This window comes from Saimiri boliviensis, chromosome 11, assembly GCF_048565385.1.
Source record: "Saimiri boliviensis isolate mSaiBol1 chromosome 11, mSaiBol1.pri, whole genome shotgun sequence".
Classification (NCBI taxonomy): domain Eukaryota; kingdom Metazoa; phylum Chordata; class Mammalia; order Primates; family Cebidae; genus Saimiri; species Saimiri boliviensis.
This window is the reverse complement of record NC_133459.1, coordinates 5,414,422-5,421,278: the sequence shown is the minus strand read 5'-3', so window position 1 is coordinate 5,421,278 and position 6,857 is coordinate 5,414,422.

Genomic DNA, 6,857 nt, shown 5'->3' with positions numbered 1-6,857 from the left:
CTCCTGGGTTCAAGTGATTCTCTTGCCTCAGCCGCCCGAGTAGCCGACATTACAGGCGCCCACCACGATGCCTGGCTAATTTTTGTGTTTTTTGTACAGGTGGGATTTCACCATGTTGGCCAGGCTGGTCTGGAACTCCTGACCTTAGGTGATCCGCCCGCTTTGGCCTCCCGAAGTGCTGGGATTACAGGCTTGAGCCACTGCGCCTGGCCTGTTTCGTTGTTGTTGTTTTTAACCAGTTAAGTATTGAGTGCAGTGAGAGTTTGTTTTTTATTTATTTTATTTTATTATTATTTTTTTTTTGAGATGGAGTTTCGCTCTTGTTACCCAGGCTGGAGGGCAATGGCGCGATCTCGGCTCACTGCAGCCTCTGCCTCCTGGGTTCAGGCAATTCTCCTGCCTCAGCCTCCTGAGTAGCTGGGATTACAGGCACGCGCCACCATGCCCAACTAATTTTTTGTATTTTTTAGTAGAGACGGGGTTTCACCATGTTGACCAGGATGGTCTCGATCTCTTGACCTCGTGATCCACCCGCCTCGGCCTCCCAAAGTGCTGGGATTACAAGCTTGAGCCACCGCGCCCGGCCTATTTTATTCTTAAAAAATGTTTACCTTTATTGAATTATTGCAACACTTTTAGCTAATTTGGGGCAGGGGGATGTTTCTTTTTCTTTTTCTTTCTTTTTTTTTTTTTTGAGATGAAGTCTCACTCTGTCCCCCGGGCTGGAATGCAATGGCTCAATCTTGGCTCCCTGCAACCTCCTCCTCCTGGGTTCAAGTGATTCTTCTGCCTCAGCCTCCTGAGTAGCTGAGATTACAGGCATCTGCCACCACACCTGGCTAATTTTTTTGGTATTTTTAGTCGGGACAGGGTTTCACTATGTTGGCCAGGCTGATCTTCAACTGCTGACCTCGTGATTCACCCGCCTCTGCCTACCAAAGTGCTGGGATTATAGGTGTGAGCCACTGTGCCTGGCCTATTTTTAGTTTTTGTTACTGACTTGAAGCTCAAAGGGGAGTTTATTTTTTTTTTTTTTTAATTTATTTATTATTTTTTTTTTTTGAGATGGAGTTTCGCTCTTGTTACCCAGGCTGGAGTGCAATGGCGCGATCTCGGCTCACCGCAACCTCCGCCTCCTGGGTTCAGGCAATTCTCCTGCCTCAGCCTCCTGAGTAGCTGGGATTACAGGCACGTGCCACCATGCCCAGCTAATTTTTTGTATTTTTTAGTAGAGACGGGGTTTCACCATGTTGACCAGGATGGTCTCGATCTCTCGACCTCGTGATCCACCCACCTCGGCCTCCCAAAGTGCTGGGATTACAGGCTTGAGCCACCGCGCCCGGCCAAAGGGGAGTTTATTTCATTTTTCTTTCTTGGTCCATATGTAAGTAAAGAGGGCATGTTTCATTCTTTCTGGGCTGTCTTTGGGAGTGTATTAGAAGGAAAAAGGGCTTTGCTCCTGGAAGAGTTCAAGGTTTTTTGTTTTTGTTTTTGTTTTTGTTTTTTTTTGAGACGGAGTTTCGCTCTTGTTACCCAGGCTGGAGTGCAATGGCGCGATCTCCGCTCACTGCAACCTCCGCCTCCTGGGTTCAAGCAATTCTCCCACCTCAGCCTCTTGAGTAGCTGGGATTACAGGCACGTGCCACCATGCCCAGCTAATTTTTTGTATCTTTAGTAGAGATGGGGTTTCACCATGTTGACCAGGATGATCTCGATCTCTTGACCTCGTGATCCACCCGCCTCAGCCTCCCAAAGTGCTGGGATTACAGGCTTGAGCCACCTCGCTTGGCCTGAGTTCAAGTTTTTTTAAAAAATGACTCATGCCTGTAATCCCAGCACCTTGGAAGGCTGAGGCAGGAGGATCACTTGAGGCCAAGAGTTTGAGATCAGCCTGGTCAACATAGTGAGACACCATCTAAAAGAAAAAAAAAAAAAAAACGGAAACAAACCCCCACCTCCCCACCCCACCCCCACAGCGCTGTGCTGGCAACTGCCCCTCACCAGCGAGGACTCAGCCCTTCAGTCTTCCCGCACCTCATAGGCTTGGGCCTAGCAGAGAGATAGAAATTAGGCTGACAAGCCCAACCTGAATAGTGGCTAAAATAAATATGGGGGCCAAATGTGCAGTAAGCGGGGAAGCCTACGTGATGTTCAGAGCCTCTTCGGAAAGACCTTGCTAAATTAAATATTCCCAAGGCTTTGCCAGGAAGAGTGGACTGTAGGTGGAAACCCCCCGAGTCGGGGAGCAGCAGGTCCAGTCTGCAGTGCCAGGAGCTGAGCAAGCAAAGTCTTGCAAATCAGCAGTTTTGCTGGGCAGACATGGGCTGGGTGGGAAGCCAAGGGTTGCTATGGTATCCGGCCCTGAGGCGGCTGTGGTGCTCTGCAAACTGGCTTGGCTTTTTCTAATGTTTTGAGACTCACTTGATCTCCGGGCTGTGGCCAGCCCTCTCTGCCTGGCAAGGGAAAGCCACCAAGCTCTCAGGCGTTCCTCGTAGCTAAGGAGGCCGGGAGAGGTGCTGCTGCCGGCTACTGGGATTGCAGAGGCCGGGGTCTCTGGCATTGCTTTCCTGGACAGGAGGGACGGCACCTCCGGGGCAGCCAGCAGTGTGGGTGCCTGTTCCGGAGCGTGAATGGGCACTCGGGAATGGAAAATCCAAGAGGCAACAAACCACCAACAAGGAAATGCAGTGTGAACGGCGGCTGCGAAGTCTGTGCATTAAAATATACAGCACCCAGGGGACCTGTGTTGGAAGGGGAGCAAATTGGCAGGGCTGAGAGCGCCTTAGTTTTCTGTGCAGACAGGTCCAGCTGCAGAAATTAAGACTGGGGCCGAGTCGGGGAGAAGCCTTCCATGTTGAGATGGCAACGGGGCAAAGCAGGATGGAGACCTGTGTGTCTGATCGGAGAGGCCTGTGGCCTTGGCATGTGGCTGGAGGGCCAGGCAGGGTGCCGCCACTGCAGAGGTCAAGCATGAGTTTAGTCGTGACAAAACATGGGTCTCCACCTCCAACCTGGCTCAGCCTTTGCTCAGGAACCGGTGAGTATGTTTTCTCTCTCTTTTATCTACAAAGGAGGTTTGAGGACATGGAGTGAAGGGAGGAGCTTTGCAGATCTTGGAGGGGCCACCAAGGCCTCGCACTCACGGAATTCGTCCAGATTGTTTAAGAGTCACCTGCAGCGTAGATCAATTTTGTCTCATCCATCCATTCATCAGTGAGTTAAGCCCTCCCAGCCTTGCAGTTTTAGCCATCAGCTCCGATTTGAGGGTAGAGGACGGGGCTTTCCTGCCCAGCCGTCCAACTCCTGGAAGAAGAAAGAGCCAGACCCCATGCTGAGGGGCTGCTTTGGTGGCAGGATGGCTTTGCTCTGCGGCTCTCCGTTGGAGGAAAGTTACCTGTTTCCTCCTCTGTGACATGGAAAGTGAGGCAAGAAAGATGGCCCAAGGCCCCTCAAACTGTCCCATTTTGCGCATTCCAATTGCGTGCCGCTGGCGAGGATGATCTGGAACCGTTCCCAACCTTGTCTTTGTAGCTCTCTTTATAGGGCCAGGAAATTCCTCCTGCACATCCATATTTTCAAGTTTACTTTTAATATCCGCCATGACGCATTTTGGGAGTCAGGGGTCAGGAATCGTGTTCATGAAATCTAGTAACATTCTCCCACCCTTGTTGGAACCTGGTCTGGGAAGCATCCCATTCCTGGGCCCCAGAGGGATAGCCTGGCCCAGCCTGGCCTGGGGGCATGTGGGCCACAGACCCCTCTGGTTGTGCTCAGATCTGAGCCTGTTCCAACCTTTATCTCCATCTCCCCACGGCTGGCCCAACAGACAGATTTATGAAGCTGACAGCGAATCATCGAGAATTCCTCCCAGCGCCATGCAGGCACCTCAGCCCAGGGCTATCCCCTCCCCAGCAAGGAATTTGAGCTGCTCACTTTTCCTTCCTTTGCTCACCCCACAAGCAAAACTTACCCACCGGGGCCAGACTCTCTGCTGCCAGTAGTCAGGGAATATAGTGTTGTGTGAGCCACAGTAGCAGCTACATCACGTTAATATGTAAGCCCCAGTACTCACCTGTTAACATGTCCACTTAATTAAAGAAGCCTGACCCTGCTTATTTACCGAAGGGAGATTGTGCCCGGATGTGGGTGACATTGGGATTACAGACCTTTCATGTCCCCCGTATCATACCCACCCCATGAACAGCAGAGAATGGCCACCTATTCTCAGCATATGCTTGGTTGTATTTTTAAGCCCTTTAAATATAAATGCACATGTACACTTTTATTTTTTTAGATGAAGTTTTGTTCTTGTTGCCCAGGCTGGAGTGCAAGGGATGAGCTCGGCTCACTGCAACCTCTGCCTCCCAGGTTCAAGCGGTTCTCCTGCCTCAGCCTCCCAAGTAGCTGGGGTTACGGGCACCTGCCACCACACCTGGCTATTTTTTATTTTTTGTATTTTCAGTAGAGACTGGGTTTCACCATGTTGGCCAGGCTGGTCTCGAACTCCTGACCTCAAGTGATCCACCCGCCTCAGCTTCCCAGAGTGCTGGGATTACAGGCGTGAGCCACCTTGCCCGTCCACATGTGCACTTGTGGCTGGGAGAGGTGGCTCATACCTGTAATCCCAGCACTCTGGGAAGATGGGGTTGCGGGGTGGATCCTTGAGGTCAGGAGTTCAAGACCAGCCTGGCCAACATGGTGAAACCCCATCTCTACTAAAAATATAAAAATTGAAAAATAAATAAAAATACAAAAATTAGTGAGGTGTGGTGGCAGGCACCTGTAATCCCAGCTACTCAGGAGGCTGAGGCAGAAGAATCACTTGATCCAGGAGGCAGGGGTGGCAGTGAATGAGATTGTGCCACTGCCCTTCAGTCTGGGCAACAGAGTGAGGCTCTGTCTCAAAAAAAAAAAAAAAAAATGCCAGTACAAAAACCTTGTCAATACATAAAAACATTCCTTTTTTTTTTTTTTTTTTTTTGAGGCAGAGTTTCACTCTTGTTGCCCAAGCTGGAACGCAATGGTGAGATCTTGGCTCACTGCAACGTCCGCCTCCTAGATTCAAGTGATTCTCCTGCTTCAGTCTCCCGAGTAGCTGGGATTACAGGCATGTCCCACCATGCCTGGCTCATTTTTTGTATTTTTAGTAGAGATGGGGTTTCACCATGTTGGCCAGGCTGGTCTCAAACTCCTGACCTCAGGTGATCCACCTGACTCAGCCTCCCAAAGTGCTGAGATTACAGGTGTGAGCCACCACATCCGGCTTTTTTCTGTTTTGAGTTGGAGTCTCACTCTGTAGCCCAGGGTAGAGTGCAGTGGTGCGATCTTGGCTCACTGCAACCCCTACCTCCTGGGTTCAAGCGATTCTCCTGCCTCAGCCTGCCCAGTAGCTGGATTACAGATCCCTGCCACCATGCCCAGCTAATTTTTGTATTTTCACAAATCTCTATGGGGTTTCACCATGTTGGCTAGGCTGGTGTTAACTCCTGATCTCAGGTGATCCGTCCACTTCGGCCTCCCAAAGTGCTGGGATTACAGGGTGAGCCACTGTGCCCAGCCTCTTCATCATTTTTAATGGCTTCACGATATATATGAATATGCCTGAAATTTGTGTGTGTGTGTGTGAGACAGAGTCTTGCTGTTTTGCCAGGCTGGAGTGCAGTGGCAAGATCTCAGCTCACTGCAGCCTCTGTCTCCTAGATTCAAGTGATTCCCCTGCCTCAGCCTCCTGAGTAGCTGGGACTATAGGTGCCCAGCTAATTTTTTGTATTTTAGTAGAGACAGGGTTTCACCATGGCCAGGATGGTCTCGATATCCTGACCTCATGATCCGCCCACCTCGGCCTCCCAAAGTGCTGGGATTACAGGCATGAGCCACTGTGCCCCGCCATGCCTGAATTTTTAAACTGTGCTTCTAACAGTGAACTTTGGGATTGTTTCCAAGTTTTCACCTTTTTTTTTTTTTTCTTTTGAGACTAGGTCTTGCTATATCAGTTAGGCCGGTCTCTGAAAGTCCTGGGCTCAAGCATTCCTCCCACCTCAACCTCCTGAGTAGCTGGGTGTGTGCCACCAAGCCCAGCCCAGTCTTTCATTCTTGCAAATGGTGCCATAGTGGACCTTCTTGTGCCTGTATCTCTGTGCACCTGTGAAAGAGCATCTGTAGAGGGAATTCCTAGGAAAGTGGAATTGCTGGGTGGAAGGCTTGAGCAATTTCATTCTGGCATTTCCAGATTGTCTTTTTGACTGCCACTTATTCTCTCACCAGTGGAGTATGTGAGTGGCCACTGTCTTCCATGGGCATGCCCCTGAGATGTGAGGGCATGTCTAGACAGGTGTCCCCTTACATGGTCACCAGGCATTTCCTTCTTGTCCACTTGCATTGCTGAAATGCCATGGCTCTTGGCAGAGGAGCAGGGGCAGCTGCAGGGGACTCTGTCATCATGCCTTCAGAACTTCCGAGGGTGGGGCCCAGAGGGCATACTACGTTCAATCTGCTTATCTTTCTGGTTAGATTTCCCACTTCTGGCCGGGCACGGTGGCTGACACCTGTAATCCCAACATTTTGAGAGGCTGAGGTGGGTGGATCACCTGAGGTTGGGTGTTCAAGACCAGCCTGACCAAAATAGAGAAACCCTGTCTCTACTAAAAATACAAAAAATGAGCCGGGCATGGTGGCACATACCTGTAATCCCAGCTACTCAGAGGCTGAGGCAGGAGAATCACTTGAACCCGGGAGGTGGAGGTTGCAGTGAGCCGAGATCGCAACATTGCACTCCAGCCTGGGCAACAGGAGGGTAACTCTGTGTAAAAAAAAATAAAAAAAATAAAAAAAAAAAAGATTTCCCACTTTTTTTTTTT